The sequence below is a fragment of the Nerophis ophidion genome, linkage group LG18 (assembly GCF_033978795.1).
Source record: "Nerophis ophidion isolate RoL-2023_Sa linkage group LG18, RoL_Noph_v1.0, whole genome shotgun sequence".
NCBI lineage: Eukaryota > Metazoa > Chordata > Actinopteri > Syngnathiformes > Syngnathidae > Nerophis > Nerophis ophidion.
In genome coordinates this window covers 33,344,993-33,361,720 of record NC_084628.1, presented here as the reverse complement: position 1 = coordinate 33,361,720, position 16,728 = coordinate 33,344,993, and positions in this window count along the sequence as shown.

The following is a 16,728-nucleotide window of genomic DNA, read 5'->3' as shown; positions in this document are numbered from 1 at the left end:
AAAAATGCATGTGATATTGAATATATGTAAGTTTTACTAGATACAGTTGTTTTTTTATGGTTTGCAAAGACAGAGATTAGGTTTTACTCACTATGACTGTATACTGTAACACTCAATATGACAGTTATTTAAACATAACTGCTACACCACACATGAAAAATGGACAATAATGCCTGAAATAATGCATCTTTGGGAGCTTTACTCGAAACATATGCTTTTTTAAATCTTGCAAATGCAAAAAGTTGTTTTTTACTCAATATGACTATAATGTTCTTAGAATCCTGAGATAATGCGAAAAAAGCAATAAAAATGTATTCAAACATAACTTCTAAACAACACATGCAAAATGGCTAATAATGCCTAGAGATATGTATTTTTGTTAGTTGTACTAGAAAAATGATATTTTGTAAAGCTTGCAAAGACACAAGTTAGTTTTTTTTAATTCAATATAACAGTGTAACTGTCATACTAAATATGAAAGGTTTATAATCATAACTCAATAACCAAACGTGAAATCTGTCTAAAAAAGCCTGTAATATTGAATTTATGTGTGTTTTAGCAGAATCAGGTATTTTGGAAAGGTTCACAAAAGGAAACATTTTTTTTTTCTGGCCCAATATTGGTCAAATTCAAAATGACAGTTTCTGAAACATAACTCCAAAAGCAGAAATGCAAAAAGTCTAATAATGCTTTGAAAAAATGTATATTTAAGAGTTTTACTGAAAAAAAAAAATTCGGTAAGGTTTGCAAAAACAAAAAGTAATTTTTTACTAAATTTGACAGTAATGTACTTAGAATCCTGAGATAATGCGAAAAAAGCAATACAAATGTATTCCAACATAATTCCTAATCCAAACGTGCAATTTGTCCAAAAATGCATGTGATATTGAATACATGTAAGTTTTACTAGATACAGTTGTTTTTTTATGGTTTGCAAATACAGAAATTAGGTTTTACCCAATATGACTGTATACTCTAACACTCAATATGACAGTTATTTAAACATAACTCCTACACCACACATGAAAAATGGCTAATAATGCCTGAAATAATGCATCTTTGGGAGTTTTATTCGAAACATATGCATGTTTAAATTTTGCAAATGGAAAAAGTAGTTTTTTTACTCAATATGACTATAATAGTCTTACAATCCTGAGATATGCGAAAAAAGCAATACAAATGTATTCAAACATAACTTTTAAACAACACATGCAAAATGGCTAATAATGACTAGAGATATGTATTTTTGTTAGTTGTACAAGAAAAATGATCTTTTGTAAAGCTTGCAAAGACATAAGTTAGTTTGTTTAATTCAGTATAACAGTATAACTGTCATACTAAATATGAAAGGTTTATAATCGTAACTCCAAAACCAAACATGAACTTTGTCTTAAAAAGCCTGTAATATTGAATTTATGTGAGTTTTACCGGAATCAGGTATTTTGGAAAGGTTCACAAATACAAAAATTAGGTTTTACTGGCCTCATATTGGTGATACTCAAAATGACAGTTTTTGAAACATAACTCTAAAAGTAAAAATGCAAAATGTCTAATAATGCCTGAAGAAATGTATCTTTGAGACATTTATTGGAAAAAAAAAAACATTTGGTAAGAATTGCAAAGACAAATTTGAATTTTTTTACTAAATTTTACAATAATGTACTTAGAATCCTGAGATAATGCCAAAAAAGCAATAAAAATGGATTCCAACATATTTCCTAATCCAAACGTGCAAAATGTCTAAAAATGCCTGTGATATTGAATACATGTGAGTTTTACTAGATACAGTTGTTTTTCTATGGTTTGCAAATACAAAAATGAGGTTTTACTCAATAGAACTGTATACTGCAACACTCAATATGACAGTTATTTAAACATAACTCCTACAACACACATGAAAAATGGCTAATAATGCCGGAAATAATGCATCTTTGGGAGTTTTACTCGAAACATATGCTTTTTTAAATCTTGCAAATGCAAAGGGTAGTTTTTTACTCAATATGACTATAATAGTCTTACAATCCTGAGATAATACGAAAAAAGAAATACAAATGTATTCAAACATAACTTCTAAACAACACATGCAAAATGGCTAATAATGACTAGAGATATGTATTTTTGTTAGTTGTACTACAAAAATGATCTTTTGTAAAATTTGCAAAGACACAAGTTTTTTTTTTTTAATTCAATATAACATTATAACTGTCATACTAAATATGAAAGGTTTATAATCATAACTCCAAAACTAAACACGATTTGTTTCTAAAAAAAAAAAAGCCTGTAATATTGAATGTAAGTGAGTTTTACCAGATTCAGGTATTTCGGAAAGGTTCACAAATACAAAAATTTGGTTTTACTGGCCTCATATTGGTGATACTCAAAATGACCGTTTTTGAAACATAACTCCAAAAGTAGAAATGTAAAATGTCTAATAATGCCTAAAGAAATGCATCTTTTAGAGTTTTCCTGAAAAAAAAAAAAAAAATTGGTAGGGTTTGCAAAAACAAAAAGGACTTTTTTACTCAATTTGACAGTAATGTACTTAGAATCCTGAGATAATGCGAAAAAAGCAATACAAATGTATTCCAACATATTTCCTAATCCAAACGTGCAAAATGTCTAAAAATGCCTGTGATATTGAATACATGTGAGTTTTACTATAGTACAGTTGTTTTTCAATGGTTTGCAAATACAAAATTTAGGTTTTACTCAATATGACTCTATACTGTAACACTCAATATGACAGTTATTTAAACATAACTCCTACACCACACATGAAAAATGGCTAATAATGCCTGAAATAATGCATCTTTGGGAGTTTTACTCAGAACATATGCTTTTTTAAATCTTGCAAATGCAAAAAGTATTTTTTCTCAATATGACTATAATGTTCTTAGAATCCTGAGATAATGCGAAAAAGCAATACAAAAGTTTTCAAACATAACTTTTAAACAACATGCAAAACGGCAAATAATTCCTAGAGATGTGTATCTTAGCTAGTTGTACTTTTGTAGGGTTCACTGGGAAAACAACATCCTATTTGTATGGTTAGTTTACTCTAAATTTCTACTATAATTTTTCAATTTTTTTAAATAGGTTATAAATCTGTAGAATTGAAGACATTATCCGTAAATAAAAAAAACGCCTGTCATTTTAAGTGATATGCCAGTAGACAAACTATGTATATTCCTATTTTTTTTTACAGAAAAATACCAAATTATTTATACATATTATTTTCTGTTTTCTCAAATTACTTTCAATTTCATGTAAAATTACAGTAATTAACTTTAATTAAATATGTAGCTTGTTATATAAAAGTATTTGTTCATACTAACAATCTAACAGTTTTATATGTAATTTTAAGGTAAATCAATTTTTTTCAATATGTATGTGTATTTTCACATTCAAGTCGAAAAATATATGTAGCCTCTTATAAAAGGTGTATGCTCAAACCATAATATGACGTACATGAAATACTGCAAGAGATTTTTAATCAACAGTCAACAGCCATACAGATCACACTGACGGTGGCCGTACAAACAACTTTAACAATGTTACAAATATGCGCCACACTGTGGAGCCACATCAAACAAGACTGACAAACACATTTCAGGAGAACATCGTCACCGTAACACAACATTAACACAACAGAAACAATTCCTAGAATTCCATGTGTTACAATATACACCCCCACCACCTAACCCCGCCCAGCTCAACCAACGCACGGAGGGGGGGGCGGTGATGTTTTGGGGCACGGGGTTGGGTGGTAGTGGGATTGTAGCCCGGAAGAGTCAGCGCTGCTTGGGCTTCTGGGTATTTGTTATGTTGTGTTTATGTTTTATTACAGTGAGGATGTTTTCCTGAAATGTGTTTATCATTCTTGTTCGATGTGGGTTCACAGTGTGGTGCATATTTGTAACAGTGTTCAAGTTGTTTGTACAGCCACCGTCAGTGTGACCTGTGTGGCTGTTGACCAAGTATATCTTGCAGTCACTTTTCAACTGAACGAAGAAACCGTGCTCATCACATGCCTCAATTGGCACGCTGATGATGTGATGAATGAGTGTTCAATAAAACCCACCACGGTATTAAGTGTCATATTCGCCCGGCCAAACTTTGAGTCAACCCTACAGGAGGGTCAGTGAAATTCTCGTGGTGAAATGATAGGAATGGTAAGTATGTAGCTAGGGTGGGATAGCCATTCATGCAAGGTTAACCCACTTTGTATCAATCTCCTGCATCCAGTGGCCCCCCGCTAAAGTCAATGAGACACCTCTGATCCTAACAATTCAGAAAAAATCTGTTAAACAATGGTATTTTTCTGTGGAACCGCCAGCATTGTCACTTCACTAAAGGTGGTTGATCGTAATAATTTGGAAAAACTCTTTAGAATAAAGGTATTTTTCTGAAGAACTGTTTTGCATCATCACTTTATTAAAGGTGGTTGATCTTAATAATTTAGTAAAAATCTGTAAAATTACGATATTTCTCCCCAAAACTTTTCATGAAAATTTCTGTAAATATAATGTTTTTGATCATTATTTGGTTTACAATGTTTTACTTTAATTTTATGGTTTTTGTTTGGCAGCCGTAGCTGCCAGTAAATGACCGTTTTTTTACAGAATTTACTTTTACAATGTTTGCAAAGATACAATTTTTTATTTTATTTAATATAACAGTATTACTGTCATACTAAATATGAAAGGTTCATAAACATAACCCCAAAACCAAACATGAAATCTGTCTAAAAAAGCCTGTAATATTGACTTTATGTGAGTTTTACCTGAATTAAGTATTTTGGAAAGGTTCACAAATACAACAATTTGGTTTTACTGGCCACACATTGGTCACACTGAATAAGACAGTTTTTGAACCATACCTCCAAAAATACACATGCAAAATTACAAAAAATGCCTGAAGAAATGTATTTTTGTGAGTTTTACTGTAAAAAAACATTTTGTAAGGTTTGCAAAAACAAAAAGAAATGTTTTGTAATGTTAATGTAATTTTAAGGTAAATTATTTTTTTTAAATATTTATGTGTATTTTCACATTCAAGGCGAAAAATATATGTAGCCTCTTATAAAAGGTTTATGCTCAAACTAACATTTACATTTTTTTCCCTGTAATATGACATACATGAGTGACTGCAAGACATACTTAATCAACAGTCAACAGCCTTACAAATCACACTGACGGTGGCCGTACAAACAACTTTAACAATGTTACAAATATGCGCCACATTGTGGAGCCACATCAAACAAGAATGACAAACACATTTCAGGAGAACATCTTCACCGTAACACAACATTAACACAACAGAAACAAAACCCAGAATTCCACGTGTTACAATATACACCCCCACCACCCAACCCCGCCCACCTCAACCAACGCATGGAGGGGGGCGGTGATGTTTTGGGGCGCGGGATTGGGTGGTAGCAGGGGTGTAGCCCGGAAGAGTCAGCGCTGCATGGGTTTGTGGGTATTTGTTATGTTATGTTGTGTTTATGTTTTGTTACAGTGAGGATGTTTTCCTGAAATGTGTTTATCATTCTTGTTCGATGTGGATTCACAGTGTTAAAGTTGTTTGTACAGCCACCAGCAGTGTGACCTGTGTGGCTGTTGACCAAGTATGTTTTGCAGTCACTATCACGTGCATGACAATACCATGCACATCACACTCATCAGTAGGCATGCTGATGATTTTGTGAATGAGCGTATAAAAAGTCAACCAGCCAGACTTTGGGTCAATCCTACATGAGGTTGAGTAAAATTCTCACAGTGAAATGGTAGGATCAGTAAGTATGTTGCTAGGGTGGGATAGCTATTCAGTCAAGGTGAATCCACTTTGCATCAAGTTCCTGCATCCAGTGGCCCCCCGCTAAAGTCAATGAGAAACCCCTGATCCTAACAATTCAGAAAAAAATCTGTAAAACAATGGTATTTTTCTGTGGAACCGCCAGCATTGTCACTTCACTAAAGGTGGTTGATCGTAATAATTTGGAAAAACTCTTTAGAATAAAGGTATTTTTCTGCAGAACTGTTTTGCATCATCACTTTATTAAAGGTGGTTGATCTTAATAATTTAGTAAAAATCTGTAAAATTACGATATTTCACCCCAAAACGTTTCATGAAAATTTCTGTAAATATAATATTTTTGATCATTATTTGGTTTACAATGTTTTACTTTAGTTTTATGGTTTTTGTTTGGCAGCTGTAGCTGCCAGTAAATGACTGTTTTTTTACAAAATTTATTTTTACAGTGTTTGCAAAGATAAAAGTTCGTTTTTTTTATTCAATATAACAGTAAAACTGTCATACTAAATATGAAAGGTTAATAAACACAACTCCAAAACCAAACATGAAATCTGTCTAAAAAAGCCTGTAATATTGACTTTATGTGAGTTTTACCTGAATTAGGTATTTTGGAAAGGTTCACAAATACAAAAATTTGGTTTTACTGGCCTCACATTGGTCACACTCAATAAGACAGTTTTTGAACCCTATCTCCAAAAATACATATGCAAAATTACAAAAAAAATGCCTGAAGAAATGTATCTTTGTGAGTTTTACTGAATAAAAAAAACATTTTGTAAGGTTTGCAAAAACAAAAAGAAATTATTTACCCAATTTGACAGTAATGTACTTAAAATCCTGAGATAATGCAAAAAGAGCAATAAAAATTTATACCAACATAATTCCTAATCCAAACGTGCAACATGTCTAAAAATGCCTGTGATATTGAATCCATGTGAGTTTTACTAGATATAGTTGATTTTCTATGGTTTGCAAATACAAAAATTAGGTTTTACTCAATATGACTGTATACTGTAACACTCAATATGACAGTTATTTAAACATAACTCCTACACCACACATGGCTAATAATGCCTGAAATAATGCATCTTTGGGAGTTTTACTCGAAACAATTGCTTTTTTAAATCTTTGCAATGCAAAAAATTGTTGTTTTACTCAATATGACAATAATGTTCTTGGAATCCTGAGATAATGCGAAAAAAGCAATAAAAACGTTTTTAAACACAACTTTTAAACAACATATGCAAAACGGCTAATAATGCCTAGAGATGTGTATCTTTGTTAGTTGTAGTAGAAAAATAATCTTTTGTAGGGTTCACTTTAAAAAAAAAAATCAAATTTTTATGGTTAGTTTACTCTAAATTTCTACTGTAATTTTTCAATTTTTTTAGATAGGTTATACAACTGTAGAATTCAAGACATTATCTGTAAATAAACAAACCGCCTGTTATTTTGAATAATATACCAGTAATGACAAACCATGTATATTCCTATTTTTTTTACAGAAAAATACCAAATTAATTATACATATTATTTTCTGTTTTCTCATATTACTTTCAATTTCATGTAAAATTACAGTAATTAACTTTAATTAAATATATAGCTTGTTATATAAAAGTATTTGTCCATACTAACAATCTAAAAGTTTTATATGTAATTTTAAGGTAAATCAAATTTTTTTAATATTTATGTGTATTTTCACATTCAAGGCGAAAAATATATGTAGCCTCTTATAAAAGGTTTATACTCAAACTAACTATTACATTTTTTTCCCTGTAATATGACATACATGAATGACTGCAAGACATACTTAATCAACAGTCAACAGCCTTACAGATCACACTGACGGTGGCCGTACAAACGACTTTAACAATGTTACAAATATGCGCCACACTGTGGAGCCACATCAAACAAGACTGACAAACACATTTCAGGAGATCATCGTCACCGTAACACAACATTAACACAACAGAAACAATTCCTAGAATTCCATGTGTTACAATATACACCCCCACCACCTAACCCCGCCCAGCTCAACCAACGCACGCAGGGGGGCGGTGATGTTTTGGGGCACGGGGTTGGGCGGTAGCGGGATTGTAGCCCGGAAGAGTCAGTGAGGATGTTTTCCTGAAATGTGTTTATCATTCGTTTTCGATGTGGGTTCACAGTGTGGTGCATATTTGTAACAGAGTTAAAGTTGTTTGTACAGCCACCGTCAGTGTGACCTGTGTGGCTGTTGACCAAGTATATCTTGCAGTCACTTTTCAAATGAACGACAAAACCGTGCTCATCACATGCCTCAATTGGCACGCTGATGATTTGATGAATGAGCGTTCAATAAAACCCACCACGGTATTACGTGTCATATTCGCCCGGCCAAACTTTGAGTCAACCCTACATGAGGGTCAGTGAAATTCTCGTTGTGAAATGATAGGAATGATAAGTATGTAGCTAGCGTTGGATAGCCATTCATGCAAGGTTAACCCACTTTGTATCAGTTTCCTGCCTCCAGTGGCCCCCTGCTAAAGTCAATGAGACACCCCTGATCCTAACTATTCAGAAAAAATCTGTTAAACAATGGTATTTTTCTGTGGAACCGCCACTATTGTCACTTCACTAAAGGTGGTTGATCGTAATAATTTGGAAAAACTCTGAAGAATAAAGGTTTTTTTTTTCTGCGGAACTGTTTGCATCGTCACTTTATTAAAGGTGGTTGATCTTAATAATTTAGTAAAAATCTGTAAAATTACGATATTTCTCCCCAAAACGTTTCATGAAAATTTCTGTAAATATAATGTTTTTGATCATTATTTGGTTTACAATGTTTTACTTTAATTTTATGGTTTTTGTTTGGCAGCCGTAGCTGCCAGTAAATGCCCGTTTTTTTACAGAATTTATTTTTACAGTGTTTGCAAAGATACAATTTTTTTTTATCTAATATAACAGTATAACTGTCATACTAAATATGAAAGGTTCATAAACATAACTCCAAAACCAAACATGAAATATGTCTAAAAAAGCCTGTAATATTGACTTTATGTGAGTTTTACCTGAATTAAGTATTTTGGAAAGGTTCACAAATACAACAATTTGGTTTTACTGGCCACACATTGGTCACACTGAATAAGACGGTTTTTGAACCGTATCTCCAAAAATACACATGCAAAATTACAAAAAAATGCCTGAAGAAATGTATATTTGTGAGTTTTACTGGAAAAAAAACATTTTGTAAGGTTTGCAAAAACAAAAAGAAATGTTTTGTAATGTTAATGTAATTTTAAGGTAAATTATTTTTTTTTAATATTCATGTGTATTTTCACATTCAAGGCGAAAAATACGGTGGCCGTACAAACAACTTTAACAATGTTACAAATATGCGCCACATTGTGGAGCCACTTCAAACAAGAATGACTAACACATTTCAGGAGAACATCTTCACCTAACACAACATTAACACAACAGAAACAAAACCCAGAATTCAATGTGTTACAATATACACCCCCACCACCTAACCCCGCCCACCTCAACCAACGCATGGAGGGGGGCGGTGATGTTTTGGAGCGCGGGGTTGGGTGGTAGCAGGAGTGTAGCCCGGAAGAGTCAGCGCTGCATGGGCTTGTGGGTATTTGTTATGTTATGTTGTGTTTATGTTTTGTTACAGTGAGCATGTTTTCCTGAAATGTGTTTATCATTCTTGTTCGATGTGGATTCACAGTGTGGTGCATATTTTGTAACAGTGTTAAAGTTGTTTGTACAGCCACCAGGTGTGTGACCTGTGTGACTGTTGACCAAGTATGTTTTGCAGTCACTATCACGTGCATGACAATACCATGCACATCAAACTCATCAGTAGGCATGCTGATGATTTGGTGAAGGAGCGTATAAAAAGTCAACTGGCCAGACTTTGGGTCAATCCCACATGAGGGTCAGTAAAATTCTCACAGTGAAATGGTAGGATCGGTAAGTATGTTGCTAGTGTGGGGTAGCCATTCATGCAAGGTGAATCCACTTTGCATCAAGTTCCTGCATCCAGTGGCCCCCCGCTAAAGTCAATGAGACACCCCTGATCCCAACAATTCAGAAAAAATCTGTAAAACAATGGTATTTTTCTGTGGAACCGCCAGCATTGTCACTTCACTAAAAGTGGTTGATCGTAATAATTTGGAAAAACTCTTTGGAATAAAGGTATTTTTCTGCAGAACTGTTTGCATCGTCACTTTATTAAAGGTGGTTGATCTTAATAATTTAGTAAAAATCTGTAAAATTACGATATTTCACCCCAAAACGTTTCATGAAAATGTCTGTAAATATAATATTTTTGATCATTATTTGGTTTACAATGTTTTACTTTAGTTTTATGGTTTTTGTTTGGCAGCCGTAGCTGCCAGTAAATGACCGTTTTTTTACAAAATTTATTTTTACAGTGTTTGCAAAGATAAAAGTTAGTTTTTTTATTCAATATAACAGTAAAACTGTCATACTAAATATGAAAGGTTAAACATAACTCAAAAACCAAACATGAAATCTGTCTAAAAAAGCCTGTAATATTGACTTTATGTGAGTTTTACCTGAATTTGGTATTTTGGAAAGGTTCACAAATACAAAAATTTGGTTTTACTGGCCTCACATTGGTCACACTCAATAAGACAGTTTTTGAACCCTATCTCCAAAAATACATATGCAAAATTACAAAAAAAATGCCTGAAGAAATGTATCTTTGTGAGTTTTACTGAATAAAAAAACATTTTGTAAGGTTTGCAAAAACAAAAAGAAATGATTTACCCAATTTGACAGTAATGTACTTAAAATCCTGAGATAATGCAAAAAGAGCAATAAAAATTTATACCAACATAATTCCTAATCCAAACGTGCAAAATGTCTAAAAATGCCTGTGATATTGAATCCATGTGAGTTTTACTAGATATAGTTGATTTTCTATGGTTTGCAAATACAAAAATTAGGTTTTACTCAATATGAATGTATACTGTAACTCTCAATATGACAGTTATTTAAACATAACTCCTACACCACACATGGCTAATAATGCCTGAAATAATGCATCTTTGGGAGTTTTACTCGAAACGATTGCTTTTTTAAATCTTTGCAATGCAAAAAATTGTTGTTTTACTCAATATGACAATAATGTTCTTGGAATCCTGAGATAATGCGAAAAAAGCAATAAAAAAGTTTTCAAACACAACTTTTAAACAACGCATGCAAAAGGGCTAATAATGCCTAGAAATGTGTATCTTTGTTAGTTGTAGTAGAAAAATGATCTTTTGTAGGGTTCACTGTAAAAAAAAAAAATCCAATTTTTATGGTTTAGTTTACGCTAAATTTCTACTGTAATTTTTCAATTTTTTTAGATAGGTTATAAAACTGTAGAATTCAAGACATTGTCTGTAAATAAACAAACCGCCTGTTATTTTGAATAATATACCAGTAATGACGAACTATGTATATTCCTATTTTTTTACAGAAAAATACCAAATCAATTATACATATTATTTTCTGTTTTCTCAAATTACTTTCAATTTCATGTAAAATTACAGTAATTAACTTTAATTAAATATGTAGCTTGTTATTTAAAAGTATTTGTCCATACTAACAATCTAAAAGTTTTATATGTAATTTTAATGTAAATCAACTTTTTTTAATATTTACGTGTATTTTCACATTCAAGGCGAAAAATATATGTAGCCTCTTATAAAAGGTTCATTCTCAAACTAACTATTTCATTTTTTTCGCTGTGATATGACATACATGAATGACTGCAAGACATACTTAATCAACAGTCAACAGCCTTACAGATCACACTGACGGTGGCCGTACAAACGACTTTAACAATGTTACAAATATGCGCCACAATCTAGAGCCACATCAAACAAGAATGACAAACACATTTCAGGAGAACTTCTTCACCGTAACAAAACATTAACACAACAAAAAAAAAACCCAGAATTCCACCCCCACCACCTAAACCCGCCCACCTCAACCAACGCACGGAGGGGGGCGGTGATGTTTTGGGGCGCGGTGTTGGGTGGTAGCGGGGATGTAGCCCGGATGAGATAGCGCTGCATGGTTTTGTGGGTATTTGTTATGTTGTGTTTATGTTTTATTACAATGAGGATGTTTCCTGAAATGTGTTTATCATTCTTGTTCAATGTGGGTTCACAGTGTGGTGCATATTTGTGACCTGTGTGGCTGTTGACCAAGTATATTTTGCAGTCACTATCATATGCACAACAATACCGTGCACATCACATGCCTCAATTGGCACGCTTATGATTTGGTGAATGAGTGTACAAAAAAGCCCACCGCGGTACTACTTGTCATATTCGCCCGGCCAAGCTTTGAGTCAATCCTATAGGAGGGTAGTTAAATTCTCGGGGTGAAATGGTGGGATTGGTAAGTACGTTGCTAGGTTGGGATAGCGATTCATGCAAGGTTAACCAACTTTGTATCAATTTCCTGCATCCAGTAGCTCACCGGTAAAGTGAATGAGATACCCCTGATCCTAACAATTCAGAAAAAATCTGTTAAAAAATTGTATTTTTCTGTGGAACCGCCAGCATTGTCACTTCACTAAAGGTGATTGATCGTAATAATTTGGAAAAACTCTTTAGAATAAAGGTATATTTCTGAAGAACTGTTTGCATCGTCATTTTATTAAAGGTGGTTGATCTTAATAATTTAGTAAAAATCTGTAAAATAACGATATTTCTCCCCAAAACATTTCATGAAAATTTCTGCAAATATAATGTTTTTGATAATTTTTTGGTTTACAATGTTTTAGTTTAATTTTATGGTTTTTGTTTGGCAGCCGTAGCTGCCAGTAAATGACCGTTTTTTTACAGAATTTATTTTTACAGTGTTTTCAAAGATACAAGTTTGTTTTTTTTATTCGATATAACAGTATTACTGTCATACTAAATATGAAAGGTTCATAAACATAACTCCAAAACCAAACATGAAATCTGTCTAAAAAAGCCTGTAATATTGACTTTATGTGAGTTTTACCTGAATTAGGTATTTTGGAAAGGTTTTCAAATACAAAAATTTGGTTTTACTGGCCTCACATTGGTCACACTCAATAAGACGGTTTTTGAACCATATCTCCAAAAATACACATGCAAAATTACAAAAAAATGCCTGAAGAAATGTATATTTGTGAGTTTTACTAGATACAGATGTTTATCTATGGTTTGCAAATACAAAAATGAGGTTTTACTCAATATGACTGTATACTGTAACACTCAATATGCCAGTTATTTAAACATAACTCCTACACCACAGATGATAAATAGCTAATAATGCCTGAAATAATGCATCTTTGGGAGTTTTACTCGAAACATATGCTTTTTTAAATTTTGCAAGTGCAAAAAGTAGTTTTTTACTCAATGTGACTCTAATAGTCTTAGAATCCTGAGATAATGCGAAAAAAGCAATAAAAATGTATTCAAACATAACTTCTAAACAACACATGCAAAATGGCTAATAATGCCTAGAGATATGTAATTTGGTTAGTTGTACTCGAAAAATGATCTTTTGTAAGGTTTGCAAGGACACAAATTAGTTTTTTTTATTCAATATAACGGTGTAACTGTCATACTAAATATGAAAGGTTTATAATCATAACTCCAAAACCAAATATGAAATTTGTCTTAAAAAGCCTTTAATATTGAATTTATATAAGTTTTACCAGAATCAGGTATTTTGGAAAGAATCACAAATACAAATATTAGATTTTACTGGCCTCATATTGGTCACACTCATAATGACAGTTTTTGAAACATAACTCCAAAAATACACATGCAAAATGTCTAATACTGCCCGAAGAAAAGCATCTTCGAAAGTTTTCCTGAAAAAAAAAACATTTGGTAAGGTTGGCAAAAACTAAATTTGATTTGTTACTCGATTTGACAGTAATGTACTTAGAATCCTGAGATAATGCGAAAAAAGCAATACAAATGTATTCCAACATAATTCCTAATCCAAACGTGCAAAATGTCTAAAAATGCCTGTGATATTGAATACATGTGAGTTTTACTAGATACAGTTGTTTTTCTATGGTTTGCAAATACAAAAATGAGGTTTTACTCAATATGACTGTATACTGTAACACTCAATATGACAGTTATTTAAACATAACTCCTACACCACACATGAAAAAGGGCTAATAATGCCTGAAATAATGCATCTTTGGGAGTTTTACTCGAAACATATACTTTTTTAAATCTTGCAAGTGCAAAAAGTATTTTTTTACTCAATGTGACTATAATAGTCTTACAATCCTGAGATAATGCGAAAAAAGCAATAAAAATGTATTCAAACATAACTTCTAAACAACACATGCAAAATGGCTAATAATAGCTAGGGATATGTTTTTTTGTTAGTTGTACTAGAAAAATGATCTTTTGTAAGGTTTGCAAAGACACAAGTTAGTTTTTTTATTCAATATAACAGTGTAACTGTCATACTAAATATGAAAGGTTTATAATCATAACTCCAAAACCAAATATGAAATTTGTCTTAAAAAGCCTTTAATATTGAATTTATGTAAGTTCAACCAGAATCAGGTATTTTGGAAAGGATCAGAAATACAAATATTAGATTTTACAGGCCTCATATTGGTCACACTCAAAATGACAGTTTTTGAAACAAAACTCCAAAATTACACATGCAAAATGTCTAATAATGCCTGAAGAAATGCATCTTCGAGAGTTTTCCTGAAAAAAAAACATTTGGGAAAGTTTGCAAAAACAAAATTTGATTTGTTACTCAATTTGACAGTAATGTACTTAGAATCCTGAGATAATGCGAAAAAAGCAATAAAAATGTATTCCAACATAATTCCTAATCCAAACGTGCAAAATGTCTAAAAATGCCTGTGATATTGAATACATGTGAGTTTTACTAGATACAGTTGTTTTTCTATGGTTTGCAAATACAAAAATGAGGTTTTCAATATGACTGTATACTGTAACACTCAATATGACAGTTATTTAAACACAACTCCAATACCACACATGAAAAATGGCTAATAATGCCTGAAATAATGCATCTTTGGGAGTTTTACTCGAAACATATGCTTTTTTAAATCTTGCAAATGCAAAAAGTAGTTTTTTACTCAATATGACTATAATAGTCTTAGAATCCTGAGATAATGCGAAAATAGCAATAAAAATGTATTCAAACAAAACTTCTAAATAACACATGCAAAATGGCTAATAATAGGTAGAGATATGTTTTTTTGTTAGTTGTACTAGAAAGTGATCTTTTGTAAGGTTTGCAAAGACACAAATTAGTTTTTTTATTCAATATAACAGTGTAACTGTCATACTAAATATGAAAGGTTTATAATCATAACTCCAAAACCAAATATGAAATTTGTCTTAAAAAGCCTTTAATATTGAATTTATGTACGTTTTACCAAAATCAGGTATTTTGGAAAGAATCACAAATACAAATATTAGATTTTACTGGCCTCATATTGGTCACACTCAAAATGACAGTTTTTGAAACATAAATCCAAAAATACACATGCAAAATGTCTAATAATGCCTGAGGAAATGCATCTTCAAGAGTTTTCCGGAAAAAAAAAACATTTGGTACCGTTTGCAAAAACAAAAAGTAATTTTTTACTCAATTTGACAGTAATGTACTTAGAATCCTGAGATAATGCAAAACAAACAATAAAAATTGATTCGAACATAATTCCTAATCCAAACTTGCAAAATGTCTAAAAAATGCCTGTGATATTGAATACATGTGAGTTTTACTAGATACAGTTGTTTTTCTATGGTTTGCAAATACAAAAATGAGGTTTTCAATATGACTGTATACTGTAACACTCAATATGACAGTTATTTAAACATAACTCCAACACCACACATGAAAAATGGCTAATGCCTGAAATAATGCATCTTTGGGAGTTTTACTCGAAACATATGCTTTTTTAAATCTTGAAAATGCAAAAAGTAGTTTTTTACTCAATATGACTATAATAGTCTTACAATCCTGAGATAATGCGAAAAAAGCAATAAAAATGTATTTAAACATAACTTCTAAACAACACAGGCAAAAGTGCTAATAAGGGCTAGTGATATGTATTTTTGTTAGTTGTACCAGAAAAATGATCTTTTGTAAGGTTTGCAAAGACACAAGTTAGTTTTTTTATTCAATATAACAGTGTAACTGTCATACTAAATATGAAAGGTTTATAATCATAACTCCAAAACCAAATATGAAATTTGTCTTAAAAAGCCTTTAATATTGAATTTATGTAAGTTTTAGCAGAATCAGGTATTTTGGAAAGAATCACAAATACAAATATTAGATTTTACTGGCCTCATATTGGTCACACTCAAAATGACAGTTTTTGAAACATAACTCCAAAAATACACATGCAAAATGTCTAATAATGCCTGAAGAAATGCATCTTCGAGAGTTTTCCTGAAAAAAAAAACATTTGGTAAGGTTTGCAAAAACAAAATTTGATTTGTTACTCGATTTGACAGTAATGTACTTAGAATCCTGAGATAATGCGAAAAAAACAATAAAAATGTATTCCAACATAATTCTAAATCCAAACGTGCAAAATGTCTAAAAATGCCTGTGATATTGAATACTTGTGAGTTTTACTAGATACAGATGTTTTTCTATGGTTTGCAAATACAAAAATGAGGTTTTACTCAATATGACTGTATACTGTAACACTCAATATGACAGTTATTTAAACATAACTCCTACACCACACATGAAAAATGGCTAATAATGCCTGAAATAATGCATCTTTGGGAGTTTTACTCGAAACATATGCTTTTTTTAAATCTTGCAAGTGCAAAAAGTTGTTTTTTACTCAATGTGACTATAATAGTCTTACAATCCTGAGATAATGCGAAAAAAGCA